The sequence below is a fragment of the Eumetopias jubatus genome, unplaced genomic scaffold (genome assembly GCF_037043125.1).
Source record: "Eumetopias jubatus isolate StellerSeaLion01/CBP00866 unplaced genomic scaffold, mEumJub1_p1.0 scaffold_7, whole genome shotgun sequence".
Classification (NCBI taxonomy): domain Eukaryota; kingdom Metazoa; phylum Chordata; class Mammalia; order Carnivora; family Otariidae; genus Eumetopias; species Eumetopias jubatus.
Window position 1 is genome coordinate 137,253,348 of NW_028274813.1, and position 16,872 is coordinate 137,270,219.

At 43.3% G+C, this 16,872-nt stretch overlaps 1 long non-coding RNA gene across 1 annotated transcript; it reads right to left on the bottom strand.

Annotated features, from left to right (window-relative positions):
- Positions 1-3,700: 3,700 nt before the first annotated feature.
- Positions 3,701-11,234, bottom strand: LOC148163997 (uncharacterized). The gene is made up of 2 exons (XR_015768619.1): positions 10,911-11,234; positions 3,701-5,083 (listed from the first exon to the last, which is right to left on the bottom strand). It is a non-coding gene; the product is annotated as an uncharacterized LOC148163997 (long non-coding RNA).
- Between the last annotated feature and the right edge of the window lie 5,638 nt (positions 11,235-16,872).

Sequence of the window (16,872 nt, forward strand, 5' to 3'; positions counted from 1 at the left end):
GGGGCAGGGCTCTGGCTGCCAGAGCAGTCCTGAGGAGGCCACCAAACAGACACGCCACCAGGGCAGTGCAGTGAAGGCAGGGGACACGACCCCCGGGGGGCTTGGGAGGGTCATCGCCTTCTGGGGCAAGAACCATGGAAGAAGGGTTGGGCCACATACTGGCCCTGCAGAGCTGAACGGGTGGAGTTGGCCTGGGGGGGGGGGTCTCGTGGTGGGAAACCACCCCCCTTGACGTGGAGAGGACTTGACAATGCCACCCACAGAGGCAGGAGGGCAAAGGGTGAGGCCTCGGGGGCTCTGCCACTCGCAGAGCAAGTGACTCCACATCTCCCAGCCTCCGATCTCCACTGGGACCACCGGACAGAGATTCACAAAGGGGCCTTGGGGACAAAATTAGCTTCATAGCTAGAGATCAATTATTACGCAAATTAACGTATGCGGAACAGACGAGTCACCAGAAGTACCCTTTTCTCGTCCACTTTGGCTTGTTCACCAGGATTATGTTCCAATCTCCAAGCAGGCAGCACAAGGCAGGCATTGCATCGGGAAGCCAGATGTTAAACAGACGTGTGCCAAACGTCATCATTTAGCATTTGAACGTACTGCAAGCAGCCCGGCCAGGTGCCCCCAGTCATATGGGGGTCCTGGACCGAGCATCCCATGCGGGACAGGGGACCTACAACTCAAAGTCAGGGTTAAGTCACTCAGGGAGGACCAGTAGCGTCTCATTCCCATCAGGAAGCTGGTCTCCACTCCCTACCCACACTCCCCACGTCCCTTCATGTTCCCTGCCCTTCATATAATCCCTGCGGCTTTCTAAACGCATGCCATTGTCATCGTCCAAATGGTGGGTGGGGCGGGGTCTTGGAAAACAAACATTTACAAGTGTACAACAGGTGGATCTGGTCGGTCGCCACTAGGTGGGCAAAATAAAATCTAACTTACAACCACGGTGAGGCGTGATGTGTAGTGTGTGTGAGTGTACGAGTGTGCGAGTGTGTGTGTGTGTGTGTATGTGTGTGTATTTGGTGATGACACAGGATGGAGCGAGGGCCCCTTATCCTGTATCAGAAGATGCATGATTTGTAGAAACACTGACAAATGTGTTAATTGGAGGATGAATGGCTCTGGGCGCTGTAGGTCTGTCAACCTTGGATTATACATCATAAAGGAGATCTTGATAAAAGAGCGCGTGCACGGCAGTGACATCTCATTAATTCAGCCCTGGCAGGAAACAACGAAATCTAATTTTTCCAGATAACTTGGGTTACCCCTGTAATCACTCAAACTTACAAATTAGCATTTTATCAGAAACACTGTTATCCTTAACCGAAGTATTCCGACCACCATTTAATCTTCCTCGGGTACCTCGGGGCTGCCTGTGGGAGATGGGTCATTCTGTGGTCTGTGATCAGGACGGCTTCTTGGCCCCAGAGGAAAGGGCTCCAGGTCACCGCATCTTTTTGCCTTGCATCTACCGTGTGGCTGAAGCAATTGACAAAGGCCCACAGGGATCAATTATAGCAAAATGACCGAGGTTAACATCATCATAATCGATTGAAATGCTCGGGCTGAGCTGACACATAATGGATTGCACTGCCATCTGTCCAGACTTTGCCGAGGGGACAGAGAAGCTGGAGCTGGGGTGCAGGGAGGCAGGCACACGCACCCATCTCATAACCCCAGGGTGTTGGGAGTGACCCCTGGGGCCGATCTGCAAGCTCTGGCAGTTTATACACCACAGCACTCAAGACCATCCGGTCTTGTTGTTACTGGTTGGCTTTTACCCCACCACGTTCCATGGAGGATTTGAGGTGGCAACCACCTGTCACTCTGAGCTTGGACCCTCTGCCCACCATCACCAACTAAAGGCTAAACCTTCACTCATGGTGACTGTCGTGCGAGCACGCTGTGAGAACAGTCACAAGTCACTGTGACTGATAATAGTAAATAATAGTAAAAGTAAACCAAAGTTTGCAATCTTCTTGTCTGTAAATTAGCGTGGTTTATAAATATCAAATGTAGCGGTCATGCATTATGCTGACTGTTTCATATAGATTGTCTCATCTGGTGTCCACATCAACTCAATGATACCCCCATTTTACAGATGAAGAAATGGAGGCCTCGAGCAAAGACCACACTGAAGTATTCAAGAGCTCTGCAGCCCAAGCTTTCCACAACTTTGCTGCCTGCCTCCTCATCAAGCCCCACTGCCTGACCAGTTCTGCCACATCACTTGTACTCTGGTTCAGTAGAGAGGGGCGCAGGGACAGCGGGCCCACTGGCCCTTGCCTGCCTCCCTCCTGAGTGTCACAGACCAGCAAAGGTTTTATAAATCTCCAGTTTCATCATCTACTTTCAAAAGGTTTTCATGATTATTATACAAAAAATTAGCTGAATTATTTACTTCTTCAAGCAATTTCCTCCCTTATGTAGCCCAGACCTCAGCTGTTCTGGTTGCATTAGACGCTGTATCAGGTCCTACAGGGGCAGGTCACTGAGGAACAGCACTTGGCTGCTGGGACCAGACCGTGGTGTAAACGAGAGAGCATTTTGTTTCTCCCTCATGGAAATGAAGGCAGAGGTGGGGTGGAGGCTCCGCTATGTCCTCAGGGACCTTCTGTCTTTCTGCTCTGCCTTCCTCGGTGTGTGGCTCTGTCATGACAGTCATTGCATCCCTGTCCCAGCCAGAAGAAAGAGGAAAAAAAGAGCAGGCAGAAAGGACGCGTGTTCCTTCTTAAGGAGTTGTGTTTGTCAGGGTTCGGCCCCAAAACAAAACATCCAGAAACTACACTTGGTGCGTCAATCCAAAGGAGGCCAACATAGGAGCTGGACGGTGGAAGGATAAAGAGTAAATACGGGTGCCCAGATAGTGGGGACGTGACCAGCCAGCCTGTGCAGCACTGCAGCTAGGGCTGGGGAACAAAGGAGAGGGGTGGTGTGTCCACAGCTCACAGCTCAGAAGAGGGTTGTGCTGCACCTCCGAAGGAGCAGCAAGGCTGACGCTGGGAGAGCCCAAGGAAGCAAAGGCTCATTTGTCCTCCAGTGCACAGCGATGGAGTGTGCGCACAACCAGAAGTTCTGTGCCGTATGTGGGAAATTACAGCAATCCAGTGAAGTCAGAAACACTGAGGGTTGAGAGGCATCAGGAGTGAAGTTTCTCCCTTGCTGCAGCCAGCTAATAAAGCTTACCTTTTTTGGCCATTGATGTGACCCTGGTGGTCTTAGGTTAGTGGGCTGCGACAGGTGGAGGGCCCAGCATGATTCAGTCAAGACCCTCAGTCCTGCAGACCAGGTCCTTGACGTAGTGATTGCATGCACACCCCTTGAGTCACCTTCTGTCTGAGGCCACATCCTGCCTGTGACAGCAAGGTGAGTGTCAGTCTGAGCTCCAAATATTTCACTAAGACCTTGAGGGAATTAAGTGTTGTTTGTCTGTAAGGGGTTGTCTACAAGGACAGGGCAGATGTGGATTGAATAAGTCCCTCCTCAAGCCAGCTCCACAGCTACGTCTGCCCTTGCTCTACAGACGTCTTCTTATAGATGAACAGCACTCAAGACGTGGACAAGCACATAGATCACAGGAGGGTTCTTGGCTGCACAGTTGAGGACAGCTGGTTCTGGGCCATGTTCTGGAGCCATTAGATTGCATACACATCATTCTACCAACCACCACAATTCTTGAGGGATCACCTTAGTCTGAATCTGTGCCCCAACCAGGCCAAATACCTGTTTATTCCATATCTCCACATTACAAGTCTTACTCATACAAATGCCATTATTTCCTTAAGGACAATCTGAAGTCACAGTGGCCACTTTGGGTAACTTTTGACATAGACAGGATTGCTATTTTGATTGGCATCTGAAAACAAGTAGAAAAAAAAGATAATCCTGAATATCCAACAGCTTACATTCTTTTACTTGACATGAGGGGACCTCTAAACTCAATTCAAATTCTAGAACTGTCTACCTAGAAGATTTCCCAAATCCCAGGTGAGAAAGGAAAAACTTCAGTGATGAATTCAGACTCACGCCTGGTACACACACCCCAGGCTTTTCTGACCTCCCCCGGCCAGTCCATTTGTGGTTGGGCCAGGAGATGGAAAGCCTTGCATGGGAGAAGCTAGTTGGCATGACCCTAAAATTTTGCACACAAGGCTGACAAATCCTTAAAAACACAAATAGGAACTCTGCCAACAGAGACACTTGTCAATATTGCAAACAGAAGAGTAGCTGGCAGTTAATCATTCCACCCTAGCCACAAAGAAACAGCAACTCAAAAGTTCTGAGGTAGGGGTGCCTGGGTGGCTCAGTCATTAGGCATCTGCCTTTGGCTCAGGTCATGATCCCAGGGTCCTGGGATCGAGCCCCGCATCAGGCTCCCTGCTCGGCGGGAAGCCTGCTTCTCCCTCTCCCACTCCCCCTGCTTGTGCTCCCTCTCTCGCTGTGTCTCTCTCTGTCAAATAAATGAATAAAAATCTTGAAAAATAAAAAAATTAAAATTAAAAAAAAGACCTCTATGTCTAAAAAAAAAAAGTTCTGAGGGATTCTGAAGGGGCTCCAAGGGAGACGACAGCCTCTTCCCTCTCCTCTTCTTTTCCACCCCCTCTTCCTTCTTTTGTTCCATCTCATGAAAAACTTTGGGAATTAATTGCAATAGATTGTATTTTCTAAAAACATCTACTACAGTATTCCTAGTTTCCTATGCTTTTCCTGAGTCTACCTACTCCCTCAATAGGAGATGGAGTTCATGTCCATTCCCCTTGAGCTTGAATGGCCTTTGTAACTGATTTAATGGCTAGACTGGGGTAGAAGTCACGTCGCAATGACTTCTGGAGCTGGGCTAGAAGAGGCAATTCAACTTTTGTGTAGCCAACCACCATGCTGTAAAGGATGCCCAAACAGACCCATGCAGAGACCACATGGAGGGGTCCACATGGAGGGGAAGCACCAGGCAGGTGAAGAATGAGCCGGCAGATGGTTCTGGCCCCATTCTTGGAGGCTCCCAGCTGCAGTCCCCAGGAATCATGGGACAGAACACATCATTCTGCTGTGCTGTGTCCAAATCTCTGATCCACAGTATCTGTGAAAGTAAGTGATTGTTTTATACCTTTAAGCTCTGAGGCAATTGTTACACAGCCATAGCTATTCGAACATTAAAGAATCACAAAAATGTTCTGTCATTATGTGCACACTCCAGAACTAACCACTCAGGCAAACAAACTTAACACAAAAGAAAAATAAACTAGGTTGTAAGGTCTCTTAAAATCCACAAGAGATACTATCCTAATTGGTTATAGAGAGCTTATATAAATTTAAAAGTAGACAATTCAAGAACTTCCAAAGGAAAGAGAAAAAAAATTCACCCATTGGTTTTGTGGTTGACTCAATGTTTTTCAAAGGGAAAGAGTTTAACTGGGATATTCATTAATGACCCTGGTTACAATATTAGAATAAAAGCAGGTCATTCACAGCTTTTAGCTTTTAAATATGGCTTTTAAATATGGGAAACTCTTTAGCTTTTAAATATGGGAAACTCTTTTAAAGTCATTTTATAAAATAGAAGGATATAATTGAATAAGAAGTTCATGAAATGTTCTTGATAGATGACTGAGGACAAATTAGAATGAGTTAGTAATTTTAACTTAAAACATCTAATTTCTGCTTCCACATAGGATGTAGAAAGCTGCAAGGAACAATGAGAAAATCTGGATAGTTTACAATTAGGAGTACCCAATTTTTCTTGAGTCTATCAGAGATGTAAGGTTATAAGGGAACCAAATAAGCTGAATTCCAAAGAAGGAGCAGACCCTCCTGCAAGGGGAAATGCAGTGCACAACCTGTTTCCCCTTTGGTCAAGCACAGGAGAAGCGTGGCCATCAGGAGGTATGAAGACATTAGGTAACATTTTAGCAAATCATTAAAAGCCAGGTGTGGGCCTGGATGTAAGTTCGGAAAGGCTGAGGAATCCAGACTTAGGCGAGTCGGCACCCACTTGTTCTCAAGAGAAATATTACGAACAGAGCAGAGGTCTGGGGAGTGACAGGCATGTGAGGATGCAGGAAGAGGCAAGCTGCTGTTGGAGAATAGGCACAAGGCCTTGCCCCTTCCCCGGATCCATCCCTCCTATGAAGCAAAAGCCAGAGACACAGAGGGAGGGCCGCAGGTGAAAATCCATTGCTTTCCAAGAAAGACTAGAAGCAAACCCCATTTGCCTCTGGGAGACAGGTAGGAAACCTCTTGCCCCAAGAACACAGGGAAAAACCCATGGCTATGGTGGAAGGGAAAGGCAAGAAATCATTTTGGGCCTAGGATCTGACACCAGTACAAGCAGAGGCCTGTTACCAGTGATGGGGGAGGGTCAGGAAACTCCCATTAAAAAGCAGAATTTAGAGACAAGGCAGAACTGAGTTGCCATGGGAAGGTTGGGCAGGAATGCTGAAAAAGCCCCACACTGAGGTTTACAATCTGTCTCAGAGTGAGGCTGGACCAGGATAAGAGAGTGGCCCCTCTCACCAGAGGCCTAGTGTTGAGAAACAAGTCACAGCACAACCCCTGATGGAGAGACAAGAGTACAGAAGGAGATTCTCAGAGGCACAGGTATAAAAGGAAAGGCTGAAAGGTGAAGAGATTATCAGAAACACTGAGAGAAACCATCTGGTGCCCCAGTCCCCACTATCAGCTCAGGTAAAAGCATCCCACATTTGGAGAAATTGAAACTGTCAGCTGCTACACAGGTAGAAATAGCAACAACAAAACCCAAACCTGGTTCAGGTTCAACTCCTATCTGGATGCACTGAACCTTGAATACTAAAATCCAGACAGAAGAGGCATGCTCATTTGCAGGTGTCAATGCAATTTACATCAGTCTATACTGTTCTTCTACACACAATGTCTGGCATATAATTAAAAATTACAATTTTAAAAAAAGTGAGCGAAAACAATCTAGAGATAAAGCAATCAGCAGAAATCGATTTGATGACCCAGGTGGTTGGAACTATTAGACAGGGATTTAAAAATAACTATTAAGTAATATGTTAATGCATCAGTGGAAATGGGGGAAACAAACATGAACAGATGGTGAATTTCACCAGAGAGATGCCAGCTATAACAAGGAGTGAAACAGCAATGCTAGAAATAGAGTATGTGATATCATAGATGAAGAATTCTTGTGACCAGTGCATAAGTAAAATGAATATAGCCTTGGAAAAATCAACAAACTTGAAGATAGGTCAATAGAAATGCTGTGAACTGAAACACAAGGAGAAAAAAGTGGTGAAAACAAATCAGAGCATTCAAGAGCTGTGGGGAGAACATCATCAGATGGTCTAACACACATGTAATTAAAGTCGCAGATGGAGAAGAATTTTAAGATAATGTGAAGAGAAGAAATATTAGAAGATAATAGTCAAGAATATTCCCCCCCAAAATAATAATAGACATTCAACTACAGATTGAAGAATTCAGAGAACTCCAAGCAAAATAAACAGCAAAAAGAAAGAGGAAGAAAAAGAAAAAAAAAACACCAACCCCACCAACCCGCCCCCCCCCGCCGCCCACACACACACCTATACACATCATTGTCCAACTGCTCAAAGCTGAAGAAGAAAGGTTGAAGGCAGTCAGAGAAAAGCAGGAAGTTACACACAGAAGACCAAAGAGCTACAGAACACTTCTGATCAGAAACTATGCAAACCAGAAGACAATGGAATGGCATCTTTAAAAGTGCTGAAAGGAAAAAAAAAAAAGCCTGTCAACTCAGAATTCTATACTCAGTGAAAATATCTTTAGAAATTAAGGTAAAACACATTTTCAAACAAAAACTGAGAGAATTCATTGACAGCAGGCTTGCATCATAAAAACTGTTAAACGAACTTCTTGAGGCAGAAGGAGTGCTTGATAGTCACCCCAAGCAGGGCAGGATGAGCCTTCCCCAACCCCCACCCCCCACCCCCGTCCTGGAATAGTTGAGATGTTGAGACTGATAATGCCATTTACACCAAGAAGATATGGAAAGGTTTCTTATTCATGGGATTTCCTGAGGAGAGAAGGGCAGGCACAAGCCAGTCCAAATGGCAAGAGCCAAGTGGGGCCAGTGACTTTGGCTTATGCTGTGGCTTAGGGTAGGGCTGAGGAAAGGGTTCAGGCACTCGGGCTGGAGTTTGTGTGGTTTGAACTTCCTGTGGGCACCACCAGAAGGAATGTTCAGGTTTTCTTATCAGCTTTCTTAATGGCTTTTGCCCCAGATGTGGGGCAAAAGGGAAGGAGGAGTGGGCCTCGCAAGCTGTGAATGGTCCAACATCAGAAGTGGAGTCTTACTCTTTATTACATGTAGTATGATAGCAGGTGGAACTTGGATTTACACAGGAATGAAGAGCATTATTTTTAATCGCAGTAAAAGATAAATTCACAGCTTCTGGTTCCAGACAAAATGAGTAATCTCACTTCACCTAATTCCTCCCACTATTTGCAACCAAAACTCTGAACAAAATACATAAAACAACCATCAGAAACTCTAAGAGATGGAAATGAGAAGTTGGGCTGACCAGAGACCTTGAGGAACAACCAGGCAGAGATTTCCTTGGGTTTTTTTGTGTGCGTGCATGCGTGCGTGTGTATGTGTGCGTGTGTGTGTGTGTGTGTGTGTTTAGCCTCCTATATACCCTTGTCTGAGCGCTAGAGACACCCACAACCCAGAAATGTCAACAGACCCAGACCAAAAAACCCAAAAGCTCCAAAGAAAATTTGTTCTCTCTGGCCAAAAGCTTTGACAAAGGGGAGTCCTACAAGATGGAACCCACTCTACTTCAGATGGAACTCCTCACTAAAAGCTACACCACCCCTACCCAACCTTTAGCGGCAGGGACTGGAGTCAGGGCTGTCAACCATCCCTGCCCTACACTAATGAGGAGGCAGCCTCCCTCCTTCCATTGGGTGGATGGCAATGGGGACCATACGCAGAGACCTGTTGACCATGCCTGCCCTGCACTAATGAGAAGATCCACCTCCTCCACCCTGGGATTTGGGGTCCTACACTAACATGAGCAGAGGTGGTACCCCTCCTCCTCCATTCCTGGCACTGCAGAGACTATGGAGGGATCCCTGTCTACCATCTCTGTCCTGCACTAAGCAAATGTCAGCAAAAGGTGGTGCTCCTCCACCACCCACTGGTGTATCAGTTGCAGGGACTATAACTATTCCCCTGTGTGCTAAGCAAACAGCAACAGGGAGGCAGCACCCTTCCCCTCCAAATCAGAAAGTGAGCAAGGGGGTAGGGCGGTTACAGAAAAAAAACAAAACAAAACTGGAGACAGGGACACTTTACATCTGTGTATGATATCCTGAGCAGACCCCAAAGCAGTCAATGCATGACCAACCAGAATCAAAACATCAAGAGATTGGAGAACTTCACTTAATATCAAATCTGCTCATATTTCAGATTGGCCTCTGAGCGGCATACAAGCTGAGCAGACCAGAATAACACAGCAAACTAAATTGGCATTTGAACCACAGCCCACAAAAGTATGCCAGAACATGCACTCTGAACCTAAACAGGTTGACTGCCTGCTGAGAAATATTTAAATAGAAACCAGAATCTCTGTAACAACACTCAAAATGTCCTTGTTACCCACAATTACTCATCATACTAAGACCAGGAAAATCTCAACTTGAATGGGGAAAGACAATCAACAAACATGAACAACAGGATGATACAGATGCTATAATTATGGGACAAGGATTTTAAAGGAGCTACCACAAAAATGTTCCCAAAAGCAAGTACTAGAACTCTGGGGGAGAAAAGAAAAAAAATACAAACCTTAAGCAAAGAAAAAGAAGACTTAAGAAGAACCCAATAAAATATTGAGAACTAAAAAATAAGGTAAGCAAAATTTAAAGCTCACTGAATGGGCTGAATAGCAGATGGAGATGACATTAGAAGGAATCAATGAACGTGAAGATAGAATAATAGACATTATCTAATCTGAACAGATAATCGATTTTTAAAATGAATAGAATCTTAGAAACATGTGGGACAGTAACCAAAAAAAATCTAACATCCAAGTCATCAGAAACTCAGTAAGAGAAGAATGTGGTGTTGAACAAATACTTAAATAATGACTGAAAATTTCCCAAATTTGGCAAAAGACAAACTTATAGATTCAAGAACTTAAGCAAACCCCAAATAGGATAAACTCAAAGAAATCTATGCCTAGGTATATCATAATCAAATTTCTCAAAACTAAAGACAAAGAAAAAATCTTGAAAGCAGCCAGAAAAAAAAAGTATTACCTGCAGCAGTAAAATATTTAAATGACACCACATTTCTCATCAGAAATTATGAAGGCCAGGGGCACCTGGGTGGCTCAGTCAGTTCAGCATCTGACTCTTGGTTTTGGCTCAGATCATGATCTAAGGTCATGAGATCAAGCCCCGTGTCCAGCTCCACACTGAGCGTGGAGCCTGCTTAAGATTCTTGCTCTCCCTCACCCTCTGCCCTCCCCCTCACTCCCACACACACTCTTTGTCTCTAAAAAAAAAAAAAAAAAAAAAAAAAAAAATCATGAAGGCCAGAAGGAAGTGTTATAACATTTTCCAAGTGCTGAAAGAAAAAATTGTCACCCAGAATTCTGTATTCAGCAAAACTATCTTTCTGAGATAAAGGTGAAATAAAAGTATCCTCATATGAGAAAAATTAAAGAAAAATTTCATCAGAAGACCTGCACACACACACAAAAAAAGCTAAAGGAAGTTCTTCAGACAGAAAATGATAACAGAAGGAAACCTGGAATATTAGGAATGAAACAGAGCAACAGGAAGTGTGTATTAGTTTTCTGCTGCTATATAACTAATCACCAGAGACTGGGAAGCTTGGAACAACACATGGGGATCAGGAGTCTGGGATGGCTTACCTGGCTTCTCTGCTTCAGGGTCTCACCAAGCTGCAATCCAAGAGCCAGTGGGGCTGTGTCCCCTTCTGGATCTTAGGGTCTTCTTCCAAGCTCACATCATTGTTGGAAGAATTCAATTCCTTGCAATTGTAGGACTGAGACCCTCAGCTCCTACAGCTGTCTACAGTTCCCTGCCATGTGGCCCTCCAAATATGTTCATATCATAGCAGCTTGTTTCTTCAAGGACTCCTGTGATTAGCTTACCCCCATCTGCAACAAGGCAATGTGAATCAGTGGTCCGCTTCTGTCAGGGAGAAGTCAATGAAGCCCAGCAGGGAGCTGAACATGCACACCAACCTAAACAGAAGGGTTTAAAAAAAAAAGAAAGAAAGAAAAAAATCAAACAGGTCTCACAACATAATACCCCAAATGCCCAAGATACAATAAAAAATCACTTGTTATATAATAACGAGGGCAATCACAACTTGAGTGAGAAAAGATAATCTAAAATGCCAACACTGAGATAACTCAGATTTGAAATTATCTGACAGGAATTTTAAAGCAGCAATAATAAAATAATAAAAATGCTTCAATTACGAACACTCTGAAAACAAATAAAAAATAGAAAATCTCAGCAAATAAATGAAAGATATAAAAAAGAACCAAAGAGGAACAATGTAACAAAAACTTCAATATTTTAAACTAAAAACTCACTGGACAGTCTCAGTAGTAGATTGGAGATGAATGAGGAAAGAATTAGTGAATTCAAAAAGAGATTAGTAGAAATTTCCATTATGAACAACCTGAGAAGACAGACTAAAATTTTTTTTAAAAAGAACAGTGACAGGCACCTGGGTGGCTTAGTCGGTTAAGTGTCTGCCTTCGCTCCAGGTCATGATCCCAGGGTCCTGGGATCAAGTCCTACATCAGGCTCCCTGCTCAGTGGGGAGTCTGCTTCTCCCTCTGCCCTTCCCCTCTGCTCATGCTCTCTCTCTTTTGCTTCTCTCTCTCTCTCAAATAAAAAAAATACAAAAAATAAATAAATAAATAGTAATAAATACTAAAAAAAAAGAACAGGAACCTAGGGGACAATAAAATAGTAAAATCTAACATTTGTATCATTAGAGTCTCAGAAGAAGTGGAGAAAGAGTATAGGGCTGAAAAAATTTTTGAAGAAAAATGGCTGAAAATAATTTTTAAAAATTCAACAATTCTAAAAGTAAGCAGGAAAAGAGTAAAAAGAATGGATGGAACAAATAGAAAATAACTAACACAATGGCAGATTTAAATCCAACCATATCACTAGTGATGTTAAGTGTAAATGGTCTAAACTCCCCCAATTAAACAGAAGAGATTGTCAGATTACGGGAAAAAACAAGACCAAATATATACTGTCTAAAAGAAAATCAGTTTAAATATGAAAACACAGGCAGGTTACAAAAGTAAAAGGATGAAAAAAGATTTCAGACAAACACTAATAAAATAAAAGGGGAGGTGTTTATACTAATATCAGACAAAGTAGACTTCAGAACAAGGCATGTGACCAGGGTCATTTCATGATAATAAAAGGGTCAATTCATCAAGAAGACATCACAGGTTCCTCAAAAAATTAAACAGAATTACCACATGATCCAGCAACCCACTCTGGGACTACCCAGAGTAACTGAAAGCAGGGACTCAAAGAGATACTTTTACAACCATGTTCATAACAGCATTATTCACAATAGCCAAAAGGTAGAGACAACCCAAATTTCTATCAACAGATAAATGGATAAACAAAATGTGGTATATACAAATAATGGGATCTTATTCAGATTTACAAAGGAATACAAGTTTGACACATGCTATAATATGGATAAGCCTCAAAGACATTATGTTAAGTGACACACAAAAAAACAAATATTGTCTAGTTCCATTTATATGAGGTACCTAGGGTCATCAAATTCATGGCGACAGAAAGTAGAGTGGTGGTTGCCAGGGGCTGGGGGAGGGAGAATAAGGAGGTGTTTAATGGGGGAAGAGTTTCAGTTTGGGAAGATGAAAAACTTCTGGAGATGGATGGTAATGATGGTTGTACAACAATATGAACTTACTTAATCCCACCAAATTATACACATAAGATGGTTAAAATGGTAAATTTTGTGTTACATACATTTTACAACTAAAAAAGAGAAGTCATCACAATCCTAAATATGTATGCCTAACAACAGAGCAACAATTGATAGAACTGAAGTGAGAAATACATCAATCCACCGTTATAGTTGGAGACCACAATACTCCTCTGTCAATAATTGATAGAATTAAGTAGATAGAATATTGGCAAGTATGTAGAAATCCTGAAAAACACTATCAACCAACTTGACCTAATTGACATTAATAAAACAATTACCTGGAGCAACAGAATACACATTCTTTTCAAGTGAGTATATGACATCAGGCGACAGATGATATTTTGAGCCAAAACCAAACCAACAAATTTAAAATAATTAAAATACAAATTTTAGTCTCTGACCACAGTGAAATTCAACTAGAAATTACAAAACTGTATCTTGAAAACTCCCATATATTTGGAAATTAAATGACATATTTAAAGATAATCCTTGGGTCAGGGTGCCTGGATGGCTCATTTGGTTGAGCATCCAACTCTGATTTTAGCTCAGGTCATGATCTTGGGGCCGTGAGATTAGCTCCACACCCAGTTCTGCCCCAGGCAGGGAGCCCGCTCGAGATTCTCTCTCCCTCTGCCCCTTCCCTGCTCATGCTCTCTCTAAAAAAATAAATAAATAAAATTTAAAAAATAACCCTTGGGTCAAAGAGAAGCCAAATGAAGACTTACAAAACACTTCTAATTGGACACAACAGAATTTGTGAGATGTACCTAAAGTTTAGGGGGAAATTCACACCATTAAATACTTCTTTTAGGAAATGAGAAATGTCTTCTATCAATGGCCCAAACTTCTACCTTAAGAAACTAGAAAAAAGTGGGGGAGTGCTGCTTGTATTTTGTTTTGTTTGTTTGTTTTGTTTTTTTACTATCTAGAGGTTAAAATCACAGCCTGGCTACCAGATGTAGTACTGGTTACTACATTTTTCCCTTTCTCAGGATAAACTCACACTGGCTGCCCCTTTTCTTTTGCTGTGAAAAGAGTTCTTTGATCAGAAGCAATTTTGTGTGAAGCAGTGAAGGCAGCTATGGGAGGCAAATTCACATCCCGGATATACACTCCAGGCAGTTGCCATTTCTTTTTTAAAACAGTTTTCTTGAGATATAATTTGTATATCATAAAGTTCACCTGCTTTTTTCACTAGCACAGTGTTTTTGAGGTTTATCCATGTTATAGCATGTATCAACACTTCATTCTTTTTATGACTAATATTCCACTGTATGGATATACCACATTTGTGTATGCATTATTCTTCAGTTGATGGATACTTGGGTTGTTCCCACTTTTTGACTATTAAAAATAATGCTGCTATGAACAAGTTTTTGTATGGGCACATGTTTTCATTTTTCTTGGGCATATATATCCAGGAGAACTGCTGAGTCACATGGTAACTGTTTTAAAAATTTAAGATCTTCTCAACTGTTTTCCAAAGTGGCTGCAATCATTTTACATTCCCATCAGCAGTGTAAGAGGGTTCCAATTTCTCCACCTCCTCACCGATACCTATCATTGTCTTTTTTTTAAAAAAAGATTTTGACACACACACACACAGAGAGAGAGAGAGAGCGAGTCTAAGTGCACAAACAGGGTGAGAGGCAGGCAGAGGGAGAAGCAGACTCCCCGCTGAGCAGGGAGCCTGACATGGGGCTCGATCCCAGGACCCTGAGATCATGATCTGAGCCAAAGGCAGATACTGATCCAACTGAGCCACCCAGGCACCCTGATTGTCTTTTTGATTATAGTCATCCAAGTGGGTATAAAGTCATGTGTCATTTCTTGTGTTCTTGTGTAATGTGGGCAACTTCATGTTATCATGTGAATAAATTCCCCTATTTTTCTTCTCTGAGCCCCGTTTGGAAGTCCTATTTTGTGTTCTATTCAATGTTGTGTGGCCTGACAGCCAGAGGGAAGGCCGGGAAAGCTCAGCTGGAACTACCTTTCCTTGAATACCTAGTCTCTGGTCTCTTGACTGAAATTTTCAACATGTTTCTCTTCCCCTCACTAGGAAGTGCATTTCATGACCCACGGAGGTCACCTTGGGCTTTGGAGCCTTTCTCTGGTTTAGTGTGGGACCCCCATATCCATCAGAGAATCAGTGCTGGTGGTCCAGAAGCCCCCTCCCTTGTGTTCCCAGCAGCCCCTTCCACTCCCCGCTGCAGTAACCGGGGAAGGATAAGGACATGCCCCTTCCCCGGACCAGTCTGTTCCACTTGCGAGTCAGTTGCTGGATTTTTTTTTTTTTTAAGATTTTATTTATTTGAGAGAGAGAATGAGATAGAGAGAGAGAGCATGCGAGGGGGGAGGGTCCGAGGGAGAAGCAGACTCACTGCTGAGCAGGGAGCCCGATGCGGGACTCGATCCCAGGACTCCAGGTAATGACCGGAGCCGAAGGCAGTCGCTTAACCAACTGAGCCACCCAGGCGCCCTCAGTTGCTGGATTTTGCGGATTCACCAGGACCATTTGCAGGAGTAGCCTGGCACACCTGAGCAAAATTTTTCTCTTCTCTGACCATTTTTTGACATTCTTGACATTTGGTTGTCTTTTTCCTTGCTTGCTGATGAGTTCTGTTTGTTTTTTGCAGGAAGGAAGTGCCAGTATTACTATATCGTGTTTGTGTCATCAGGCATTTTTTGAAAGGGAGCTGTTGTCAGCCACTTTATCCAGACATTCTTAGCAATACTTTTAGAGATTTAGCTTACTTCTGGAGATTCCCTATTCAATAATAGGGAATCTCTTTGAGCAAAGTCACTGTGCACCTACTGTGTGCCAGGTAGGGACCTCAAAGGGGGCTACAGCACAGCACCAGAGCCCTGCTGTCATGGAACCTCCTACTTAGTAAATTACGTCCAAGTGTCTCAATCAAAGCTTCCTTATTTTGCATAAAAATGTGTTTGTAAAAGACAATGTCAATACTCCAAATTGAAAGATTTATACCAAATTCATCTAGGTTACAAATTAACTTACATACGCTCCAACATTCTGTGACCCTTCCAGCAGATATAGTACGGCCAGAAAGGAAGCTTCAGAGCAGAAGGGAAGGAATCTGCCTTCATTTTTAAGGTCCTGATGTTGTATTTGAAAAGCTGCATCAGATACAGCTTGTTTTCCACTCTTTGCTTGCAGGAGGAGTTAAAATCATTTGCAAATTCCTTAGCTGGTGATATGCCAAAAATAAATGCAATTCTGGCAGAAAGTATTAAAGACTTGTGGCAAAGAGAAGACAGTTTAAGATCTTGAAATATTAAGATGTTTAAAAGAAATCTCTTTTTACAAGCACCAGAAACCAGAGCTGTTCCTCAGCAATTTGCAGAAACCAGATTAACACGGTGCTACAGCCAGTATTTACTCAAAGCCAGTTGCTGCACGTCGCCTCCCAGCAAGCACCTCAGCTACACTCCCTGGAAGACCTCAAGTCCTCCAGTACCTCTAAGGCAGCAATGGCATTAACTCAGCCAGCAAAAAATCAGAGCCACGGTGGGCAAGACATTCTGCTCTGGACAATGGGGGAGACAGAAATAAGTGACACGGCACCTGCCCAGGCATAATTACTAAGGCAAGTGGAAGAGCCTTGCCAAAGCAAGGCGGAGATTCCTAGGACAAAGTAGTGACATATGGCATGCTGCTGTGATAAATTCTGAATTTCCAGAGAACCGTCAATAGAGGGTGATGACTGACACAGTCCTACCTGATAGGGACTTAGCAGTCCCTAGTCAGAGCTCACAGCACACAGGCCTAGAGCCTGAAGGTCAGACCCAAACATGACTTTTTTGCTGCCAGCAGAGGCCCATGGAATTTTCTAGAGATCACACCCACCCTC